This window comes from Somniosus microcephalus, unplaced genomic scaffold (assembly GCF_052327205.1).
Source record: "Somniosus microcephalus isolate GS21.2 unplaced genomic scaffold, FLI_Smic_1.0 unresolved_chr9, whole genome shotgun sequence".
NCBI classification, from domain to species: domain Eukaryota; kingdom Metazoa; phylum Chordata; class Chondrichthyes; order Squaliformes; family Somniosidae; genus Somniosus; species Somniosus microcephalus.
This window is the reverse complement of record NW_028225187.1, coordinates 8,369,366-8,393,855: the sequence shown is the minus strand read 5'-3', so window position 1 is coordinate 8,393,855 and position 24,490 is coordinate 8,369,366. Positions and strand designations below refer to the sequence as shown.

The 24,490-nt window shown below is 47.0% G+C and overlaps 5 non-coding genes across 5 annotated transcripts; 3 read left to right on the top strand and 2 right to left on the bottom strand.

Annotated features, from left to right (window-relative positions):
• Positions 1-1,461: 1,461 nt before the first annotated feature.
• On the bottom strand, positions 1,462-1,535 carry trnan-guu (transfer RNA asparagine (anticodon GUU)). Its single transcript has one exon. It is a non-coding gene; the product is annotated as a tRNA-Asn (tRNA).
• A 128-nt stretch (positions 1,536-1,663) lies between these two features.
• On the top strand, positions 1,664-1,745 carry trnas-aga (transfer RNA serine (anticodon AGA)). The gene has a single exon. It is a non-coding gene; the product is annotated as a tRNA-Ser (tRNA).
• A 1,702-nt stretch (positions 1,746-3,447) lies between these two features.
• On the bottom strand, positions 3,448-3,521 carry trnat-ggu (transfer RNA threonine (anticodon GGU)). Its single transcript has one exon. It is a non-coding gene; the product is annotated as a tRNA-Thr (tRNA).
• A 128-nt stretch (positions 3,522-3,649) lies between these two features.
• Positions 3,650-3,731, top strand: trnas-aga (transfer RNA serine (anticodon AGA)). The gene has a single exon. It is a non-coding gene; the product is annotated as a tRNA-Ser (tRNA).
• A 1,904-nt stretch (positions 3,732-5,635) lies between these two features.
• On the top strand, positions 5,636-5,717 carry trnas-aga (transfer RNA serine (anticodon AGA)). The gene has a single exon. It is a non-coding gene; the product is annotated as a tRNA-Ser (tRNA).
• Positions 5,718-24,490: the final 18,773 nt, after the last annotated feature.

Here is a 24,490-nt window from a genome sequence, read left to right as displayed (position 1 = left end):
GAAGAAAATGCACGTCTTCCGCGCAGCCATCTTCCAGTTGATGCTGCTTCCTGCTGCGATGCTTATTTAATGAACTAAGGCAGACGAGCCACAGTTCTCAACACCGCCGGCCTAAATCGCTACATTAGATCATAAGAAATAGGAGCAGGATTTGGCCATGCGGCCCTCGATCATGCTCCGCCATTCAATAAGATCATGGCTGATCCTCTACCTCAACTGAAAGTTACCGACCTTGCCCCATATACCTTGATTTCCGTAATGTACATATCCATCTCAGTTAGGAATGTACTCAACGACTGAACCACCACAGCCCTCTGCGTTAGAAAACTCCAAAGATACACAACCCTTACAATGAAGCAATTTCTCCTCATCTCAATCTTAAATGGCCGGCCCCTTATTCTGAAACTTTGACCCCTTGTTCGGGCTCCACAGCCAGGGTAAACAACCTCTCAGAATCCGCCGAGTCAAGCCATGAAAGAATTTATATGTTCTTCCTTCGTAGCATCTGCTGAATTCATTTCACCACAGAAAACTATGTTTAGCTGGATGGACAACCAGCAGGAAAAACAATGCAGCCAAAGATTTATTCTCCAACCACATTCCCTGAGGCACGCGGCCATACAAAGGGACAAAAGCAGCACACAAGAGAAAAGGCGATTTGAATCCCGTTCGTAGTGTCGAATTTCCTCAATTTGACCGAACGCCATATGAAGCAACAATTTGAATCAGATATTGCTTTTAATTTCAGTCGCAAAATGTTAAGCGATCACACACTGCAAACCGCACGCAAAAAGAAAATCACAAGGCCCGTGCGAGGCACTAAACCGCATTCAAATACAGCAACCAAATCAGTTAGCGTCAAAGATTTTGTCATTAGAAATTCATACCTCTAGGATTTGGCTGAAAACAAGAGATTGCAGGGGCTGCTCGCTTCTCGGCCGCGGCGCTAGCGACAGCAACAAGTCATCCGGTCACAGCTGAGTTCTCCAACTTACTGGAACTGCATGTGACAGAGCAGTTCAATCCTCAGGCCCTGATTGGACACATTCAATGGGGGTGTTCTCGCGCCGCTCTATGTGATTGGTTGGTTGTTGTCATGTGATCAGGGTGCAGGGCGATGCAAGGAAGCTGCAGTTCTCTGGCAATTGTAATAGTTGCAAGCTTTCCATTCTAATCCAAGTATGTGTAAACCTGAGGAAAGTGTAGAAAAGGGTTTTCAGAATGGATTATCCACTGTGGCCGATTTTCCTGCTGGATTTTAATGCAAGAACGCTGCACTTGGAGTATTGGTATAAGGGATGTAGAATATCCATGCTGCCTGGCAGAAGACTGATCGATGAAGCGATTGTTCCCATTGGAAACAGGAAGGCAGCAGCAGTATGCTCACCACTGTTCATTTCACGGAATCAAAGACTCCATTTTTAAACAATAGATGAGTTTGCAAAAATTTAAAGTTACTCACGTCTCTGGGTGGGCTCGAACCACCAACCTTTCAGTTAACAGCCGAACGCGCTGGCCCATTGCGCCACAGAGACAGACACGAAAATGTTTGCAATTGGAATTATTCCACATGAACCCATGTGATTATGTGCCAGAGTGTTCACAGCAGAGGCACCGATTTCGAAGCAAATGAGAAGCTGCGTGGGTCCAAACCACTGTCAGGGTAGTCGTGGCCGAGTGGTTAAGGCGATGGACTAGAAATCCATCGGGGTTTGCCCGCGCAGGTTCGAATCCTGCCGACTGCGGCACCGAGGACGTCGTCCCAAATGATCGGTTTTTACTTAATTTGAACTGCTGCCTTTCGGTTTCTCTGCCGAGATTCAAAGCTACAATCAAACAAAGTTTCAAGCAGAAAGTATAACAAGCACTTCACCCTATTATGACATTACGTGAGGCCTAAGCCAAAGGGGAATACTACGTTATTTAACGCTCTTGGAACCGTCAAAGCAATTTTAACCGTCGAAAATATTTTATTTTGCAAACCATTGAAGAAAATGCACGTCTTCCGCGCAGCCATCTTCCAGTTGATGCTGCTTCCTACTGCGATGCTTATTTAATGAACTAAGGCAGACGAGCCACAGTTCTCAACACCGCCGGCCTAAATCGCTACATTAGATCATAAGAAATAGGAGCAGGATTTGGCCATGTGGCCCTCGATCATGCTCCGCCATTCAATAAGATCATGGCTGATCCTCTACCTCAACTGAAAGTTACCGACCTTGCCCCATATACCTTGATTTCCGTAATGTACATATCCATCTCAGTTAGGAATGTACTCAACGACTGAACCACCACAGCCCTCTGCGTTAGAAAACTCCAAAGATACACAACCCTTACAATGAAGCAATTTCTCCTCATTTCAATCTTAAATGGCAGGCCCCTTATTCTGAAACTTTGACCCCTAGTTCGGCTCCACAGCCAGGGTAAACAACCTCTCAGAATCCGCCCAGTCAAGCCATGAAAGAATTTATATGTTCTTCCTTCGTAGCGTCTGCTGAATTCATTTCACCACAGAAAACTATGTTTAGCTGGATGGACAACCAGCAGGAAAAACAATGCAGCCAAAGATTTATTCTCCAACCACATTCCCTGAGGCACGCGGCCATACAAAGGGACAAAAGCAGCACACAAGAGAAAAGGCGATTTGAATCCCGTTCGTAGTGTCGAATTTCCTCAATTTGACCGAACGCCATATGAAGCAACAATTTGAATCAGATATTGCATTTAATTTCAGTCGCAAATTGTAAAGCGATCACACACTGCAAACCGTACGCAAAAAGAAAATCACAAGGCCCGTGCGAGCCACTAAACCGCATTCAAATACAGCTACCAAATCAGTTAGCATCAAAGATTTTGTCATTAGAAATTCATACATCTAGCATTTGGCTGAAAACAAGAGATTGCAGGGGCTGCTCGCTTCCCGGCCGCGGCGCTAGCGACAGCAACAAGTCATCCGCTCACAGCTGAGTCCTCCAACGTACTGGAACTGCATGTGACAGAGCAGTTCAATCCTCAGGCCCTGATTGGACACATTCAATTGGGGTGTTCTCGCGCCGCTCTATGTGATTGGTTGGTTGTTGTCATGTGATCAGGGTGCAGAGCGATGCAAGGAAGCTGCAGTTCTCTGGCAATTGTAATAGTTGCAAGCTTTCCATTCTAATCCATGTATGTGTAAACCTGAGGAAAGTGTAGAAAAGGGTTTTCAGAATGGATTATCCACTGTGGCCGATTTTCCTGCTGGATTTTAATGCAAGAACGCTGCACTTGGAGTATTGGTATAAGGGATGTAGAATATCCATGCTGCCTGGCAGAAGACTGATCGATGAAGCGATTGTTCCCATTGGAAACAGGAAGGCAGCAGCAGTATACTCACCACTGTTCATTTCACGGAATCAAAGACTCCATTTTTAAACAATAGATGAGTTTGCAAAAATTAAAAGTTACTCACGTCTCTGGGTGGGCTCGAACCACCAACCTTTCAGTTACCAGCCGAACGCGTTGGCCAATTGCGCCACAGAGACAGACACGAAAATGTTTGCAATTGGAATTATTCCACATGAACCCATGTGATTATGTGCCAGAGTGTTCACAGCAGAGGCACCGATTTCGAAGCAAATGAGAAGCTGCGTGGGTCCAAGCCACTGTCAGGGTAGTCGTGGCCGAGTGGTTAAGGCGATGGACTAGAAATCCATTGGTGTTTCCCCGCGCAGGTTCGAATCCTGCCGACTACGGCACCGAGGACGTCGTCCCAAATGATTGCTTTTTACTTAATTTGAACTGCTGCCTTTCGGTTCCTCTGCCGAGATTCAAAGCTACAATCAAACAAAGTTTCAAGCAGAAAGTATAACAAGCACTTCACCCCATTATGACATTACGAGAGGCCTAAGCCAAAGGAGAATACTACGTTATTTAACGCTCTTGAAACCGTCAAAGCAATTTTAACCGTCGAAAATATTTTATTTTGCAACCCATTGAAGAAAACGCACGTCTTCCGCGCAGCCATCTTCCAGTTGATGCTGCTTCCTACTGCGATGCTTATTTAATGAACTAAGGCAGACGAGCCACAGTTCTCAACACCGCCGGCCTAAATCGGTGCATTAGATCATAAGAAATAGGAGCAGGATTTGGCCATGCGGCCCTCGATCATGCTCCGCCATTCAATAAGATCATGGCTGATCCTCTACCTCAACTGAAAATTACCGACCTTGCCCCATATACCTTGATTTCCGTAATGTACATATCCATCTCAGTTAGGAATGTACTCAACGACTGAACCACCACATCCCTCTGCGTTAGAAAACTCCAAAGATACACAACCCTTACAATGAAGCAATTTCTCCTCATCTCAATCTTAAATGGCCGGCCCCTTATTCTGAAAGTTTGACCCCTAGTTCGGGCTCCACATCCAGGGTAAACAACCTCTCAGAATCCGCCCAGTCAAGCCATGAAAGAATTTATATGTTCTTCCTTCGTAGCGTCTGCTGAATTGATTTCACCACAGAAAACTATGTTTAGCTGGATGGACAACCAGCAGGAAAAACAATGCAGCCAAAGGTTTATTCTCCAACCACATTCCCTGAGGCACGCGGCCATACAAAGGGACAAAAGCAGCACACAAGAGAAAAGGCGAATTGAATGCCGTTCGTAGTGTCGAATTTCCTCAATTTGACCGAACGCCATATGAAGCAACAATTTGAATCAGATATTGCATTTAATTTCAGTCGCAAAATGTTAAGCGATCACACACTGCAAACCGCACGCAAAAAGAAAATCACAAGGCCCGTGCGAGGCACTAAACCGCATTCAAATACAGCAACCAAATCAGTTAGCGTCAAAGATTTTGTCATTAGAAATTCAAACCTCTAGCATTTGGCTGAAAACAAGAGATTGCAGGGCTGCTCGCTTCTCGGCCGCGGCGCCAGCGACAGCAACAAGTCATCCGCTCACAGCTGAGTCCTCCAACGTACTGGAACTGCATGTGACAGAGCAGTTCAATCCTCAGGCCCTGATTGGACACATTCAATGGGGGTGTTCTCGCGCTGCTCTATGTGATTGGTTGGTTGTTGTCATGTGATCAGGGTGCAGAGCGATGCAAGGAAGCTGCAGTTCTCTGGCAATTGTAATAGTTGCAAGCTTTCCATTCTAATCCATGTATGTGTAAACCTGAGGAAAGTGTAGAAAAGGGTTTTCAGAATGGATTATCCACTGTGGCCGATTTTCCTGCTGGATTTTAATGCAAGAACGCTGCACTTGGAGTATTGGTATAAGGGATGTAGAATATCCATGCTGCCTGGCAGAAGACTGCTCGATGAAGCGATTGTTCCCATTGGAAACAGGAAGGCAGCAGCAGTATGCTCACCACTGTTCATTTCACGGAATCAAAGACTCCATTTTTAAACAACAGATGAGTTTGCAAAAATTAAAAGTTACTCACGTCTCTGGGTGGGCTCAAACCACCATCCTTTCAGTTAACAGCCGAACGTGCTGGCCCATTGCGCCACAGAGACAGACACGAACATGTTTGCAATTGGAATTATTCCACATGAACCCATGTGATTATGTGCCAGAGTGTTCACAGCAGAGGCACCGATTTCGAAGCAAATGAGAAGCTGCGTGGGTCCAAACCACCGTCAGGGTAGTCGTGGCCGAGTGGTTAAGGCGATGGACTAGAAATCCATTGGGGTTTCCCCGCGCAGGTTCGAATCCTGCCGACGACGGCACCGAGGACGTTGTCCCAAATGATCGGTTTTTACTTAATTTGAACTGCTGCCTTTCGGTTCCTCTGCCGAGATTCAAAGCTACAATCAAACAAAGTTTCAAGCAGAAAGTATAACAAGCACTTCACCCCATTATGACATTACGAGAGGCCTAAGCCAAAGGAGAATACTACGTTATTTAACGCTCTTGAAACCGTCAAAGCAATTTTAACAGTCGAAAATATTTTATTTTGCAACCCATTGAAGAAAATGCACGTCTTCCGCGCAGCCATCTTCCAGTTGATGCTGCTTCCTACTGCGATGCTTATTTAATGAACTAAGCCAGACGAGCCACAGTTCTCAACACCGCCGGCTTAAATCGGTACATTAGATCATAAGAAATAGGAGCAGGATTTGGCCATGCGGCCCTCGATCATGCTCCGCCATTCAATAAGATCATGGCTGATCCTCTACCTCAACTGAAAATTACCGACCTAGCCCCATATACCTTGATTTCCATAATGTACATATCCATCTCAGTTAGGAATGTACTCAACGACTGAACCACTGAACACAGCCCTCTGCGTTAGAAAACTCCAAAGATACACAACCCTTACAATGAAGCAATTTCTCCTCATCTCAATCTTAAATGGCCGGCCCCTTATTCTGAAACATTGACCCCTAGTTCGAGCTCCACAGCCAGGGTAAACAACCTCTCAGAATCCGCCCAGTCAAGCCATGAAAGAATTTATATGTTCTTCCTTAGTAGCGTCTGCTTAATTCATTTCACCACAGAAAACTATGTTTAGCTGGATGGACAATCAGCAGGAAAAACAATGCAGCCAAAGATTTATTCTCCAACCACATTCCCTGAGGCACGCGGCCATACAAAGGGACAAAAGCAGCACACAAGAGAAAAGGCGATTTGAATCCCGTTCGTAGTGTCGAATTTCCTCAATTTGACCGAACGCCATCTGAAGCAACAATTTGAATCAGATATTGCATTTAATTTCAGTCGCAAAATGTTAAGCGATCACACACTGCAAACCGTACGCAAAAAGAAAATCACAAGGCCCGTGCGAGGCACTAAACCGCATTCAAATACAGCAACCAAATCAGTTAGCGTCAAAGATTTTGTCATTAGAAATTCATACCTCTAGCATTTGGCTGAAAACAAGAGATTGCAGGGGCTGCTCGCTTCTCGGCCGCGGCGCAAGCGACAGCAACAAGTCATCCGCTCACAGCTGTGTCCTCCAACGTACTGGAACTGCATGTGACGGAGCATCTCAATCCTCAGGCCCTGATTGGACAGATGTAATGGGGGCGTTCTCGAACCGCTGTATGTGATTTGTTGGTTGTTGTCTCATGATCGGGGTGCGGGGTGATGCAAGTAAGCTGACGTTCTCTGGCAATTGTTATTGCTTCAAATCTTTCCGTTCTTATCAATTAAATTGATAAACTGAGGAAAGTGTAGAAAATGATGTTCAGAATGGATTATCTACTGTCGCCGATTTTCCAGGTGGATTTTAATGGCAAGAAAGCCGCACTTGGAATATTGGTAAAAGGGAAGTAGATTATCCAGGGTGCCAAGCATGAGACTGATCGCTGAAGCGATTGTTCCCATTGGAAGCAAGAAGGCAGCAGCAGTATGCTCACCACTGTCCATTTCACGGAAACAAGAACTCCATTTTTATACAATAGATAATAGGAAATATTTGCTCTCACAATCACAAGTTCCTCAGACTAATGGAATGAAAAACAAAGCTAACCCTCACCCTGAACAGACAGTCCAGCTCGCCACCTGTGTATTTTCTCCTATCGTTGTCTTAAAGTAACGTTCCCTGTGTAGATTGCTAATATATTCAGAGAATCACAGAAACCCCACATTGCAGATAAAGGCCATTTCGGCCCATTGAGCCCGCACCGACACATATCCCACCCTATCCCTGTAACCCCACGTATTTAATCCCCCTAAATTAAGGGTCAATTTATCATAGCCAATCAACCTAACCCGCACATGTTTTGGACTGTGGGAGAAAACCGGAGCACCCGGAGAAAACCCACACAAACACGGGCAGAATGTGCAAACTCTGCACAGACAGTCACGTGAAGCCGGATTGCGAACCTGGATTACCTGACGCTGTGAGGTAACAGGTGCTAACCACGATGCCACCGTGCTGCCCTGGTTCTTGTTATTCTTGTTATATTAAACGGATTGGAGCACAGTAGCAGATCAGATGCGCTTTTCAACAGGGAAGTCTGTCAGGGCAAACGGGGAAGTGGCTGTGAGATGGTGGTTGCGAGAGTGGCGGCATGAGTGGCGTGGTCGATAGATTTTAAGGACTGGAAAAAATGTTTAACCGAGGCCTCAGATTCTGGAACGCCTAAAACAACATTTTGCAGAAAACAACATTTGGAGAGGCTGGGAAGTGAACCCAGAATTTCATACATGCGAAGCATACACTCTACCACTGAGCTATATCCCCTACTGGTACCATATTGTAATGCAGTACAGAAGACCTGGCAGCCTCTTCTTTCTGATCTCCCTGTGTTTTCTCAGTATGTGCTGAAGAAGGAGCGCCTGAAGCAACTGTGGGTGAAGAGAAGAATTCTGGCATCGTCAGGAACAGTGGAAGGGGAAATGAGAAGGACGTCTTCTGGAAATATTTGGCCTCGTCCCTATAGGAAAAATAATAGACTGAGAGTAGAGCGCATGTAGTCCTTTAACATTATGGAGGAGTTAAAGTCATAGACTGTCATGCCTGTGCCGGCTCTTCGAAAGAACTGTCAAATTTCATCCCACACCCTAGCGTTTTTCCCACAAGCCTGCAGATTATTGCAGTTCAAAAACATGTCCAATTGCCTTTTGAGGTTGCTTTGAATCTGACTCCACTACCATTTTAGGTAATGTGTTCCAGCACTTAACAAGTGCCTGCGCGCCAGTATATATTACATCTATTATCTCTGGTTACCTTTCCAATTGTCAGAGGAAATAGTTTTCCTACTTGACCTATCACACCACTTCAAGTTTTTGAAAATCTCTACCGTTTCTGCTTTAAGGAGAACAATCCCAGGTTCTCCAATCTCTCCACATAACTTGGTACCATTCTAGAAATCTGCCCTGCACCCTCTCCAAGGCCTAGCCATCCTTCCCAAAGTGTATGCCATAATTGAACACAATAGTCCCGCTGAGGGTAACCAGTGTTTTAGGAAGATTTAGCATAACTTCTTTAGTTTTCTTCTCTATTCCTCTGTTGATAAAGCCAAGGTTCCCATGTGCTTTTTAACAGCCGTGTCCTGCCAGCATCAAAGATTTGTGCACATACACCGCCGGGTCTCTCTGTTCATGCACCCGTCTGAAATTCTACCATTTCGTTGATTTTGCCTCTCCTCATTCGTCCTAACAAAATATATAACGTCACACTTCTCTGCGTTAACTTCCATCTGCCATGTTTTTTCCCATCCTTCTTGAAGGCCATCAGAGAGTCAGCTCCCACAACACCGGAGTGCAACGCATTACTGCTCTCTGGAAAAATAAAACCGCCTAAAATCCAGTCTATTTCTCCCTCTGTGTCAGCTTGAGAATATATTCGTGATATAATAATCAGAATGGAGCGCAGGAGCAGAGGGGAGGTGCTGTTCAACCGGGAAGTTTAGAAGGGCGAACAGGGAAGCGGCGGTGAGATGGTGGCAGCAAGGAGCAACAAAATTGTAAGAAGTGGTGGAATCTGAGTAAGTGAGATACAGCGCACGTGGAGACGTGTGCGTGAACAGAAATGATAGCATCGAAAGTTTAAGAAGTGATATAGATATTGGCAAAACTGTCTGGCCTGCATAGTATAACGCTTTCTGTGAAACGAAATTTATAAATTCAACCATAACTGGCAGCGGTGGGATTCTGAACCGCGTCTCCGAAGAAACGGGAACTTAAATCCAGCGCCTTAAACCGCTCGGCCACGTTACCACAGCAATCGGTTGAGGAATCTGAAAATAGTAACTGGTGAATGAAATGAGGCTTGGTCTTTTAAATAAAAGGGGAAACAAAAGGAAATTAAATTCGTGATCGGCAACTCTCTTCTGATGCAACCCACCAGATCAGAAGAAGCTACCTGTTCACAGGGCAACACTAATTAATAGATCTTTGTTGGAACACTCCCAATATAAATTTAATTCATAATTTATCCGTGTTGTGTATTGCAAGCAGGAAGTTGGTGTAAGTAAAGTGTGATAAGAATAAGTGCGATTTGATTGTGTGCAGCAATAGAGGTTTTTATTGTTGGTGTAAATAAGACTGCTAATAGCAGAGGATGGCTTCGATCTATCGACCTCTGGGTTATGGGCCCAGCACGCTTCCGCTGCGCCACTCTGCTGTCGGTTGGTGCCGAATCACGGCTGGTGTCCCGGTTCCGATGGCGCAGGGTGCTGTGTGTCAGCGAGACCAATATCAGCATCCAGGCTGTGTTGAAAGCTACAGCATGGCCCTCAAACAGCCCAGAGTCCCGGGCCCCGCAACACCCGTGCTGGGAAGCTCACATGGCTGAACAATGTCACAAGGACACTCAGTATTACTCCACCCACAATGGGACAGACACAGAATGCCACACAGAAAACTAGCAAGGGTCTTTCTGGCCACACAAAGGGAGGGACAGAGAAAGACACTGAAGAAACCAGAGAGAGAGAGACAGGCCTAATAAAGCGAGGGAGAGATAGAGACGGAGGGAAAACCGAGCAAGCGACAGAAACAGAGAGGGTTTGTGGACAGACAGGACAACGGAGACTGAGATGAAGAGAGAGAGAGAGACTTGCATGAAGGAGCTTTCTGCAGGGTAAAGATGTTCCCTGTTGTGTAAAGATGTTCCCTATTGTGTGAAGATGTTCTCTGTTGTGTAAAGGTTTTCCCTGTTGTTTAGAGATGTTGTCTGCTTTGTAAAGATGTCCGATATTGAGTAATGTGTTTCCTGTTGTGTAAAGGATCTCCGTGTTGTGCAATGGTGTTCTGTCTTGTGTGAAGGTATTCCTTGTTGTGTAAAGGCCAAGGCCACCATCTGGTGCTGGAGAGGCGGCGCTGCAGGAATGCGTTGAGAGAAAGGGAAAGGCCAAGGCTGCACCAAGTTTGCAGCATTTGCAGCTTATGTTGGTGCGAGAAAAGTGTTTTGAAAGTTTTGTTGCAGGTTCTTGTGTTTATTGCAAGAAGGAAGTTGCTCTAAGTGAAGCGGAAAGTGTGATAAAAATACCTGCCGCAATGAGCCTGAAATTTACCATAATTATAAGAGGAGGGAATAATAGGAAATATTTGCCCTCCGAATCACATTTCCTCAGACTAATGGTATGAAAAGCACATCTGACTCTCATCCTGAACATAGAGTCCAGATCACCTCCAAGTTTTTTTTTGCATTACAGAATGGATCTTCTCTTAACAATGTATTAATGTAACTTTCGCTGTCTGGATAGGTTAGATTGAACAAAAGATACTCGTGTTACATTAATTGGATTGGAGCACAGGAGCAAATGGGAGATGCTGTTGAACCGGCAAGTTTGGAAGGGCGAACGGGGAAACGACGGAGAGATGGTGGGTGCGAGAGTGACAGCAATGGGGGGCGAGATCGATAGATTGCAAGAAATGGAAGAAACACAAATGTAAAAGTGCTGTATATCTGAATAAGTGAGAGGCAGCAATTAGTGAGAGATGTGAGTGAACGGTCTGAATTCAGTTGGTTGGGTAACGATGGTTGCAGTTTCCAATGCTGGTTTCCGGCCAATTATGGACCAGACGAAATTCTGCAAACCGTATCTGCCTGTCAATAACAACTGAAGGAAAAAGTGATATGATAGTGAACAAAACCAGCCAGCCTGCACTGTTTACGACGCAATTTACGAGCGCTGCAACATGTGGCAGCGGTGGGATTCGAACTTCAAGCTCCCGATGAAATTGGAGAATAAATCCAGCGCCGTTGACCGCTCAGCCCCGCTCCTCACAGCACACCGCGATTTCCGAAACACGTAGATTGAAAGGTGGCTTGGTTTTGTAAAATAAAAAGTGGAAACAAAAGGAAATTATATTCCGGGACGGCAAACTCACTTCTGATGCAACCCACTGGATCAGAAGAAGCTACGTGTTCGCATGGCAACACTAATAATAGATGTTTGTGAAACACACCTATTGTAAATTGAATTCATAATTTATCCCTGTTGTGTATTACAAGCAGGACGTTGGAGTAAGTCAATTGTAAACAGTGGTAAAAAATTAAGTGCGATGTGATTGTGGGCAGCAATGGAGCTTTTTATTGTTGGTATAAGTAAGAATGCAAATAGTAGAAGATGGTTCCGAGCCATCGACCGCTAGAGTTATGGACCCAGCACGCTTCCGCTGCGCCGCTTTGCTGTTGGCCGGTGCAAACTGCCGGCTGGTGTTTAGTTTCAGATGCCGCACGGTGCTGTCTGTTAGCGAGACAAATTTCAGCATCCAAGCTGTGTTCAAAGCTGCAGCATGGCCTTCAAACAGCCCAGAGACCGGGACCCCGCAGCACCCGTGTTGGCAGGCTCACATGGCTGCATAATGTCACAAGGACACTCAGTATTACTCCACCGACAATGGGACAGACACAGAGTGACACACAGCAAACTAGCAAGTGTCTTTCTGGCCACACAAAGGGAGGGACAGAGAAAGACAATGAAGAAACCAGAGAGAGAGATAGAGAGAGAGACAGACAGACCGAATAACACGAGGGAGAGACAGAGATGGAGGGAAAACAGAGACTGCGAGAGAAACAGAGAGGGTTTGTAGACAGACAGGGAAACGGAGACTGAGATGAAGAGAGAGACTTGCATGAAGGTGCTTTCTGCTGTGTAAAGAAATTCCCGGTTGTGTAAAGATGTTCCCTGTTATATAAAGTTGTTCCCTGTTGTGTAAAGATGCTCTCTGTTGTGCAAAGATTTTCCCTGTTGTTTAGAGATTTTGTCTGCTTTGTAAAGATGTCCGATATTGAGTAATGTGTTTCCTGTTGTGTAAAGGTTCTCCGTGTTGTGTAACGGTGTTCCGTCTTGTGTGAAGGTAATCCCTGTTGTGTAAAGGCCAAGAGCACCATCTGGTGCTGGAGAGGCGGCGCTGCCGGAATGCGTTGAGAGAAAGGGACAGCCCAAGGCTGCTGCAAGTTTGCAGCATTTGCAGCTTATGTTGGTGTGATTAAGCTGATTTGAAAGTTGTGTTGCAGGTTCTTGTGTTTATTGCAAGAAGTAAGTTGCTGTAAGTAAAGCAACCATACGCATTGAGCCTGAAATTTATCATAATTATAAGAGGAGAGAATAGTAGGGAATATTTGCCCTCCTAATCACAAATTCCTCAGACTAATGGCATGAAAAACACATCCGACTAACATCCTGAACACAGAGTCCAGATCCCCCCATGTTCTTTTTTTAATGTACAAAATTGAAAAAACATCTTCGTGTTATATTAATCTGATTGGAGCACAGAAGCCAATCGGGAGCTGCTGTTCAACCGGCAGGTTTGGAAGAGCGAACTGGGAAACGATGGAGAGATGGTGGGTGCGACATTGACAGCAGGGCAATGATGGACCAGATGAAATTCTGCAATCAGATCTGTCTGCCAATAACAACTGAAGGAAAAGGTGACATAATACTGAACAAAACCACCATGCCTGTCACGGTTTACAGCTGTTAGGCAAGCGACGAAATTTACGAATGCCGCAATATCTGGCAGCGGTGGGTTTCGAACCCTCGCACCCCGAAGAAACTGGAGTCTTAATTCAGCACCTTAGACCGCTCGGCCACGCTACCACAGCAATGCTCAGTGGAATCTGAAACTAGTGACTGGTGATTGAAATATGGCTTGGTCTTCTAAGTAAAAGGGGACACAAAAGGAAATTAAATTCGTGATCGGCAAACTCCCTTCTGATGCAACCCACTAGATCAGAAGAAGCTACCTGTTCACAGGGCAACACTGATAAATAGATCTTTGTTGCAAAACACCCTTTGTAAATGTAATTAATAATTTATCCCTGTTGTGTATTGCAAGCAGGAAGTTGTTGTAAGTAAAGTGTGATAAAATCAGTGCGATTTGATTGTGTGTAGCAAAAGAGGTTTTTATTGTTGGTGTAAATTAAAATGCTGATAGTAGAGGATGGTTTTGATCCATCGAATACTCTGCGTTACGAGCCCAGCACGGTTCCGCTGCGCCACTCTGCTATCGGCTGGTGCAGAATGCCGGCTGGTGCTTAGCTTCCGATGCCCCACGGTGCTGTGTGTTAGCGAGACAAATTTCAGCATCCAGGCTATGTTGAAAGCTACAGCATGGCCGTCAAACAGCCCAGAGACCCGGACCCCGCAGCACCCGTGTTGGCAGGCTCACATGGCTGCGTAATTTCACAAGGACACTCAGTATTACTCCACCGACAATGGGACAGACACAAAATGTCACACAGAAAACTAGCAAGGGTCTTTCTCGCCACACAAAGGGAGGGATAGAGAAATACACTGAATAAACAAGAGAGAGAGAGAGAGAGAGACAGACCGAATAACACAAGGGAGAGACAGAGACTGAGGGAAATCCGAGACTTCGAGAGAAACAGAGAGGGTTTGTAGACAGACAGGGAAACGGGGACTGAGATGAGGAGATAGACTTGCATGAAGGTGCTTTCTGCTGTGTAAAGAAATTCCCTGTTGTGTAAAGATGTTCCCCGTTATATAAAGTTGTTCACTGTTGCGTAAAGATGTTCTCTGTTGTGTAAAGGTTTTCCCTGTTGTTTAGAGATGTTGTCTGCTTTGTAAAGATGTCCGATATTGAGTAATGTGTTTCCTGTTGTGTAAAGGTTCTCCGTGTTGTGCAACGGTGTTCCGTCTTGTGTGAAGGTATTCCTTGTTGTGTAAAGGCCAAGAGCACCATCTGGTGCTGGAGAGGCGGCCCTGCAGGAATGCGTTGAGAGAAAGGGGAAGGCCAAGGCTGCTCCAAGTTTGCAGCATTTGCAGCTAATATTGTCGCGAATAAAGTTATTTGAAAGTTGTGTGGAAGGTTCTTGTGTTTACTGAAGAAGGAAGTTGCTGTAAGTAAAGCGTAAAGTGTGATCAATAAAACCTGACGCATTGAGCCTGAAATGTATCACAATTATAAGAGGAGAGAACAATAGGAAAAGTTTGCCCAGCGAATCACAACTTCCTCAGACTAATGGTATGAAAAACACATCTGACTCACATCCTGAAGTCAGAGTCCAGATCCCACCCACCCTTTTTTTTACAGAATGGATCTTCTCTGAACCATGTCTTAATGTAACTTTCACTGTCTGGATAGGTTAGATTGAACAAAAGATACTCGTGTTACATTAATCGGATTGGAGCACAGGAGCAAATGGGAGGGGCTGTTGAACCGGCAAGATTGGAAGGGCGAACGGGGAAACGACGGAGAGATGGTGGGTGCGAGATTGACAGCAATGGGGGGCGCGGTCGACAGATTGCAAAAAATGGAAATAACAAAATTGGTGCATATCTGAATAAGTGAGAGGCAGCAGGTGTGGAGACGAGTGAGTGAACGAGCTGAATTCAGTTGGTTGAGTGGCGGTGTTTGTCGTGTTCGGGACGGTGTTCAGGCCAATTATGGACCAGAGGAAATTCTGCAATCAGATCTGTCTGCCAATAACAACTGAAGGCAAAGGTGACATAATACTGAACAAGACCGACACCCCTGCACGGTTTACGGCTGTTGTCCAAGTGACGAAATTTGCGAATGCTGCAATATCGGGCAGCGGTGGGATTCGCACCCTCGCATCCCGAAAAAACTGGACGTTTAATCCAGGGCATTAGACCACGGCCACGCTACCACATCACTGCTCTGCGGAATCTGAAACTAGTGACTGGTGATTGAAATGTGGCTTGGTCTTGTAAGTAAAAGGGGAAACAAAAGGAAATTAAATTCGTGATCGTCAACTCTCTTCTGATGCAACCCACTAGATCAGAAGAAGCTACCTGTTCACAGGGCAACACTAATAAATAGATCTTTGTTGGAACACACCCATTGTAAATTTAATTCATAATTTATCCCTGTTGTGTATTGCAAGCAGGAAGTTGGTGTAAGCAAAGTGTGATTTGATTGTGTGTAGCAATAGAGGTTTTTATTGTTGGTGTAAATAAGAATGCAAATAGCAGAGGATGGATTTCGATCCATCGACCTCTGGGTTATGGGCCCAGCACGCTTCCGCGGTGCCGCTCGGCTGTCGACTGGTGCAGGATCCCGGCTGGTGTTTAAGTTCCGATGCCTCACGGTGCTGTGTGTTAGCGAGACAAATTTCAGCATCCAGGCTGTGTTGTAAGATATAGCATAGCCGTCAAACAGCCCAGAGACCCGGACCCCGCCACACCGTGTTGGCAGGCTCACATGGCTGCATAATGTCACAAGGACACTCAGTATTACTCCACCGACAATGGGACAGTCACAAAATGACACACAGCAAACCAGCAAGGGTCTTTCTGGCCACACAATGGGAGGGACTGAGAAAGACACTGAAGAAACCAGAGAGAGAGAGAGAGACAGACAGACCGAATAACACGAGGGAGAGACAGAGACTGAGGGAAAACCGAGACTGCGAGAGAAACAGAGAGTGAGGTAGGCAGACAGGGAAACGGGGACTGAGATGAAGAGTGACTTGCATGAAGGTGCTTTCTGCTGTGTAAAGAAATTCCCGGTTGTGTAAAGATGTTCCCTGTTATATAAAGTTGTTCCCTTTTGTTTAAAGATGTTCTCTGTTGTGTAAAGGTTTTCCCTGTTGTTTAGAGATGTTGTCTGCTTTGTAAAGATATCCCATATTGAGTAATGTGTTTCCTGTTGTGTAAAGGTTCTCCGTGTTGTGTAAGCTGTGTTTTTATGCATCTCTCCACTTCACCTGACGAAGGAGCAGTGCTCCGAAAGCTTGTGATTTCAAATAAATCTGTTGGACTATAACCTGGTGTTGTGTGAATTCTTACATTTGTCCACCCAATTCCAACTCCGGCATCTCCACACCGGGGGTCATAGTCTAAGGATAAGGGGTAAGCCATTTAGGACAGAAATGAGGAGGAATTTCTTCACCCAGGGAGTCGTGAACCTGTGGAATTCTCTGCCACAGAGGGCGGTGGAGGCCAGTTCATTAAATATATCCAAGATAGATTTGGATATATTTCTTGAGGCTAAAGGGATCAAGGGATATGGGGAGAAGGCAGGGACAGGGTACTGAATTTGGATGATTAACCATGATCTCATTGAATGGCGGAGCAGACTCGAAGGGCCGAATGGCCCACTCCTGCTCCTATCCTCTATGTTTCTATGCTTCTATGACAAGCATGCAGTGACACAAAGACAGTGACAGAGAGAAGGAGACAGAGACAGATAGCCAGAGGGACAAAGAGACCGCGACAGAGGGAGACAGAGGGAGACAGAGAGTGACAGAGAGTGACAGAGAGTGAAAGAGAGTGACAGCCAGAGAGCGTCAGAAAATGGCCAGCCGATAGCCAGAAGAGAGACAGAGAGACAGAGACAGCAAGACAGAGAGGCAGAAACAGAGAGACAGAGAGATAGAGAGACACAGACAGAGACAGACAAATCTAGGGACCGGTACAAGCAAATGAAAGTGGCAGCCAGAGAAGCAGAGGCTGACATACAGAGACCGACAGACTTTCAGAGACAGACAGAGACAGGCATGAAGATACACAAAGGCAGAGACAGAGAGAAGGAGACTGATAGATAGAGAGATACAGGAAGAGAGACAGAGATAGACAGAGACAGACAGAGAAACTGAAAGACAGAGACAGAGAGAAACAGAGAGAGACAGAGAGAGACAGAGAAGACTGAGAGAGAGAGAGAGACAGACAGAGAGAGAGAGAGAGATGGAGAGAGAGAGAGGTGGTCAGAGAGAGAGATGGAGAGAGAGAGATGGAGAGAGAGAAAAGGAGAGAGAGAGACAGACATGTAGACAGAGACAGACACACAAACTTAGAGACAGATACAATCAAAGTGTAAGAGGCAAACTTACAGAGACAGACAACAGTCCGACAGACAGACAGTCAGAGACAAACAAAGACAGATTCACATAGTCACAGAGGCTCAGAAATACAGAAACACAGAAACAGAGAGAGAGACAGGCAGACAGAGAGACAGCGACATACAGACAGACAAACAGACAGACAGAGGCAGGCAGACAGAGATATACAGACAGAGAGAAAGAAAGAGAGACAAAGAAAGACGGAGACAGAGAGCTAGTAAGACAGGCAGGCAGAGAGGCAGAAAGAGAGACAGGCAGAGAGAGAGAGACAGGCAGACAGACAGAGAGACAGGCAGACAGAGAGACAGGCAGGCAGAGACATGCAGAGGCAGAGAGATGGAGAGACAGAGAGACATACAGACAGAGACAGGCACAGAGACACAGACAGCCAGCGACAGACAGAGACAGAGAGACAGAGAGAAACAGACAAAAACAGAGACACAGAGACACAGATATAGAGAGACAGATACAGGGAGACAGAGATAAACAAACAGACAGAGAGACAGGCAGACAGTCATTCAAAATCAGGCTGACAGACAGAGACAGACACAGTTAGAAACCTACAGACTGACAGACAGAAACAGAAACAGACACACTTAGAGACAAATACAAACAGAGTGAAAGAAGCAGCCTGAGAGAGAGAGACAGACATAGAGAGACACATAGGCACACAGATGGAAGACAGACACACAAAGTGTGGAAGACAGACTGAGAGGCAAACAGCGATTTAAAGGGAGAGGCAGACAGAGACACAGAAAAACAGAGTGAGACAGACCGAGAAACAGTCAGAGGTTGACATTGAGAGGGAGATCAGACAGAGATATACAGAGAGATAGAGACAGACTGGCAGATAGTGACAGAGGCATACACGCAATACTGAGACTGACAATGACAGAACATGCAGAGTGTGACAGACAGACAAGGACATACAGAGACAGTCATACAGAGACAAATTGAGTCAGACTCAGACAGAAGAGACTGATAGAAACAGTCTCACAGAGACAGAGACAGCAGAGAGAGAAAGAGCGATAATCAGACAGACATACAGATGGAAATAGACAGACATAGAGAGAGACAGGCAGGCAGAGAGACAGACAGACATCAGATATACAGAGACCCAGGGAGAAAAATCCTCTGACTGACTGTGTCAGACATAGGTAGACAGAGAGTCAGAGACAGTCAGACAAAGACCTACAGACAAGACAATGACGAAGACAGACAGAGGCACAGTCAGCAACAGAAAGTGAGAGAGAGAGACAGAGAGAGAGAGACAGAGAGTGAGACAGGGAGAGAGAGTCAGAGAGAGAGTCAGAGAGCCAGAGAGAGTTAGAGAGGGCCAGAGAGGGCCCACGAGGGCCATCGAGGGCCATCGAGGGCCAGAGAGGGCCAGAGAATGTCAGAGAGAGACAGCGAGCGACAGCAGATGGGCAGAAGATGGGAAGAAGAGGGGCAGGAGACAGAGACAGAAACAGACAGTCAGCCAACGTCAGACAGACAGAGACCGATATACAAACACAGATAGATGAATATAGGGATAGAGACAGTCGGAGACAAACAATGCCAAAGACAGAGAGACAGAGAGATAGAGCCAGAGAAACATAGACAGAGAGACAGAGCCAGAGAGCCAGAAATCCAGAGCCAGAGAGATAGAGCGGCAGAGAGAGGCAGAGAGAGACAGAGAGAGGCAGAAAGAGGCAGAGAGAGACACAGAGAGACACAGCGAGAGACAGAAAGACACAGAGAGAGACAGGGTGAGAAAGGGTGAGACAGGGTGAGACAGGGAGAGAGACAGAGTGCGACAGGGAGAGAGACAGACAGGGTGAGACAGAGAGACAGACAGACAGGTTGAGATATAGAGAGAGACAGACAGGGTGAGACAGAGAGAGAGACAGACAGGGTGAGACAGAGGGACAGACAGGGTGAGACGGACACAGAGAAAAACAGAGACAGAGCAGGTAGACATGAACAGACATACAGTGACATACAAACAGAGATAGAGACAGAGGGAGAGAGGCAGAGAGCGTAATTGAAAAACAGATTGAATGAGACAGAGTCATACAGACAAACTATACCAGACAGAGACAGACAGACAAAATCAGACAGAGAAAAAAAACAGACGGAGATAGATAGACAGAGACAGACAAACTATGGTGGACAGACAGAGTCTGACATACAAAGACAACAAAGAGACATAGAGTGTCAGACATAAAGAGACAGACACATGGAAACATGCATCCAGAGACAGACACACCGAGACAGGCATCCGGAGACAGAGACAGATGTAGATGGAGAAGGAGAGATACAGACACAGAAGGACAGAGAGAGAGAAAGTGAGGACAGAGAGAGAGTGACAAAGACAGAGACAGAGAGAGTCAGATAGAGATACAGACAGGGAAAAAAACAGAGAGACAGGCAGCAGTAGAGAGACAGAGAGAGATGGAAACAAAGAAAAAAACCTCGACGGAGACACAGACAGATAGACGGAGACACAGTCAGACAGAAAGGAACAGACAGGTGAATCTGGTGTCATTAACGTATATGTAAGAGCTGGTGCCATATCTGCCGCTGGAAGCTTCAACGGGAGGCATGTAGAAGAGGAATAAATGAGGGCTAGGATAGATCCTTGGGATTCTTCACAGGGAATAGTGCTTCGGAGGGTGGGGGAGGGGAGAGAAGCCATTGCTGGAGATTCTCTGGCTCCAATCAGATAGGTAAACGTGGATACGAGAAGCGGAAGTCCCACCAAATGGTCAATGCAAGAGGAATGAAGAGGCGACTGATTGGAGGAGAGGACCTTGTGTCTGCAGCTGGTAAATGCCTGATTCAGGGTTTGAGGGCCAGATGGGCAAAGGTATTGAGAGAGGCCAGCGATATTAGGGTGGTGGAGGAACGGCCAGATATGATGGAGAGGGTATGAGGCAGGATTGTCATGTCAGTTACGTATAGGGATCAGAGGTCACAAACGTAATATGCAGCCTGAGATAACAGCGAGAAAGGCGGATGGAATCGGTGACCTGCGTATGGAGATTGTGTTGTAGCAAAAGATAATGGCTTTGGTCTTTCCAATGTTTAATTGGAGAAAATAGCAGACCCTGCAAAAGAGTCTGATAATGCAGAGGGAGTGAAGGGTGGAGAGAGATGGTGGAGAGCTGGAGCTGGGTGTTGTCAGCAGACATATGGAGTAGTGGAGGGTGGAGAGAGATGGTGGAGAGCTGGAGCTGGGTGTTGCCAGCAGACAGGTGGAGTAGTGGAGCGTGGAGAGAGATGGTGGAGAGCTGGAGCTGGGTGTTGTCAGCAGACATGCGGAGTAGTGGAGGGTGGAGAGAGATGGTGGAGAGCTGGAGCTGGGTGTTGTCAGCAGACATGTGGAGTAGTGGAGGGTGGAGAGAGATGGTGGAGAGCTGGAGCTGGGTGTTGTCAGCAGACATGTGGAGTAGTGGAGGGTGGAGAGAGATGGTGGAGAGCTGGAGCTGGGTGTTGTCAGCAGACATGTGGAGTAGTGGAGGGTGGAGAGAGATGGTGGAGAGCTGGAGCTGGGTGTTGCCAGCAGACATGTGGAGTAGTGGAGGGTGGGGAGAGATGGTGGAGAGCTGGAGCTGGGTGTTGTCAGCAGACATGTGGAGTAGTGGAGGGTGGAGAGAGATGGTGGAGAGCTGGAGCTGGGTGTTGTCAGCAGACATGTGGAGTAGTGAACGGTGGAGAGAGATGGTGGAGAGCTGGAGCGGGGTGTTGTCAGCAGTCATGTGGAGTAGTGGAGGGTGGAGAGAGATGGTGGAGAGCTGGAGCTGGGTGTTGTCAGCAGACATGTGGAGTAGTGGAGGGTGGAGAGAGATGGTGGAGAGCTGGAGCAGGGTGTTGTCAGCAGACATGTGGAGTAGTGGAGGGTGGAGAGAGATGGTGGAGAGCTGAAGCTGGGTGTTATCAGCAGGCATGTGGAGTAGTGTATGGTGGAGAGCGATGGTGGAGAGCTGGAGCTGGGTGTTGTCAGCAGACATGTGGAGTATGGAGGGTGGAGAGAGATGGTGGAGAGCTGGAGCTGGGTGTTGTCAGCAGACATGTGGAGTAGTGGAGGGTGGAGAGCGATGCTGGAGAGCTGGAGCTGCGTGTTGTCAGCAGACATGTGGAGTAGTGGAGGGTGGAGAGAGATGGTGGAGAGCTGGAGCTGGGTGTTGTCAGCAGACATGTGGAGTAGTGGAGGGTGGCGAGAGATGGTGGAGAGCTGGAGCTGGGTGTTGTCAGCAGACATGTGGAGTAATGGAGGATGGAGGGAGATGGTGGAGAGCTGGAGCTGGGTGTTGTCAGCAGACATGTGGAGTAATGGAGGATGGAGGGAGATGGTGGAGAGCTGGAGCTGGGTGTTGTCAGCAGACATGTGGAGTAGTGTAGGATGGAGAGAGATGGTGGAGAGCTGGAGCTGGGTGTTCTCAGCAGACATGTGGAGCAGTGGAGGGTGGAGAGAGATGGTGGAGAGCTGGAGCTGGGTGTTGTCAGCAGACATGTGGAGTAGTGGAGGGTGGAGAGAGATGGTGGAGAGCTGGAGCTGAGTGTTATCAGCAGACATGTGGAGTAGTGGAGGGTGGAGAGAGATGGTGGAGAGCTGGAGCTGGGTGTTGTCAGCAGACATGTGGAGTAGTGGAGGGTGGAGAGAGATGGTGGAGAGCTGGAGCTGGGTGTTGTCAGCAGACATGTGGAGTAGTGTAGGATGGATAGAGATGGTGGAGAGCTGGAGCTGGGCGTTGTCAGTAGACATGTGGAGTAGTGGAGGGTGGAGAGAGATGGTGGAGAGCTGGAGCTGGGTGTTGTCAGCAGACATGTGGAGTAGTGGAGGATGGAGGGAGATGGTGGAGAGCTGGAGCTGGGTGTTGTCAGCAGAAATGTGGAGTAGTGGAGGGTGGAGAGAGATGGTGGAGAGCTGGAGCTGGTTGTTGTCAGCAGACATGTGGAGTAGTGGAGGGTGGAGAGAGATGGTGGAGAGCTGGAGCTGGGTGTTGTCAGCAGACATGTGGAGTAGTGGATGGTGGAGAGAGATGGTGGAGAACTGGAGCTGGGTGATGTCAGCAGACATGTGGAGTAGTGGAGGGAGGGGAGAGATGGTGGAGAGCTGGAGCTGGGTGTTGTCAGCAGACATGTGGAGTAGTGGATGGTGGAGAGAGATGGTGGAGAGCTGGAGCTGGGTGTTGTCAACAGACATGTGGAGTAGTGGAGGATGGAGAGAGATAGTGGAGAGCTGGAGCTGGGTGTTGTCAGCAGACATGTGGAGTAGTGGAGGGTGGAGAGAGATAGTGGAGAGCTGGAGCTGGGTGTTGTCAGCAGACATGTGGAGTAGTGGAGGGTGGGGAGAGATAGTGGAGAGCTGGAGCTGGGTGTTGTCAGCAGACATGTGGAGTAGTGGAGGGTGGAGAGAGATGGTGGAGAGCTGGAGCTGGGTGTTGTCAGCAGACATGTGGAGTAGTGGAGGGTGGAGAGAGATGGTGGAGAGCTGGAGCTGGGTGCTGTCAGCAGACATGTGGAGTAGTGGAGGGTGGAGAGAGATGGTGTGGAGCTGGAGCTGGGTGTTGTCAGCAGACATGTGGAAGCTGACCCCATGTCTGTAGATGATATCACAAAGGGCAGCATGTAGATGAGGAAGAGGAGGGACAAGAATGGAAAGTTCAGAGACTCGAGAAAGAACGGTGCTGGTGTGGGAAGAGAAGTCATTGCTGGAGGTGCTCTGGCTGCCATCAGATCAGTAAGACTGGAACCAAGTGAGGGCAGTCCCACCGAAAGAGGCCAGTGACAGAGGCGTGGAGAGGTCACAGGTGGGTTTACTGCAATGTTGGAGGAGAGGGTGGAGAGGGCGAGGGGTGAGGCCATGGAGGGATATAACCCAAGGGTAAGAATTATTAATTTAATTCTTTGGCGGATTGAGAGACACGGAGGCTCAGTGAGGGCGAAGGTGATGGGCGAAAGGAACTTGGGGAGGGCTGCACATGGACAGCAGAGTTTAGGATCAGTTGACATTGTTGGAAGGTGGAGGTTGGGTGACCTGCCTGAGTGAACTGGATGAATGGAGTCAGGAGGTGGGACAGTTCTAATGTTACTGGAACCGTTAACCTATGTAGAATAAACAGGTAAACATCTGCAGTAAAATAGCGGAGAGAGGAATGTCAATGGGGCACGTTCAATGATCGCCCCCTAATATCACCCACGGTAATTTCTGGGATCCTATCCTGAAACATGCCCTTTAACTGTCCCTGTCTCAGAGAAAGCAACACATTTCAACGGGGAAACTGCAGGGACAGAGAGAAACGTGGCTGTTTCTGTTCCTTGATTCAATGTACACTGCGGAGAAATCGGTAAAATGTATAACTCAATTGGCAGGTGTTATCATGGTCGATACAAATACATGAAAACTGTAAATGAAGCCGTTCATTATCGTTGGATCGGTCCTGTATGAGCCCAGCTTTCAGTCTTATTCCCGAAAGAGCTCTGATTAAGATAATGTCCTGAACTTTGAGATATTTGTGTTTTATTCAACACATGATTTACATCGGTGTCAAAGGTCCTGATGTAATGTGTTTGTTCAAGTGACTGGAACTAAGAGCAATGCTCAGAGGTATAACCTGTCAGTGTCAGTGGAGACTTATCCCCAGTATAAATCAGGGCACAATGGAATGGATCAGCTCAGAGTGCCTGCCGGAGCTTTGGGTTCCACTTCAACAGAAGTCGCTGCTTCTCACAGAAATGGGCAATCCAGTAATCTATCAGATACAAGACATTTACTTTCCTGTTATT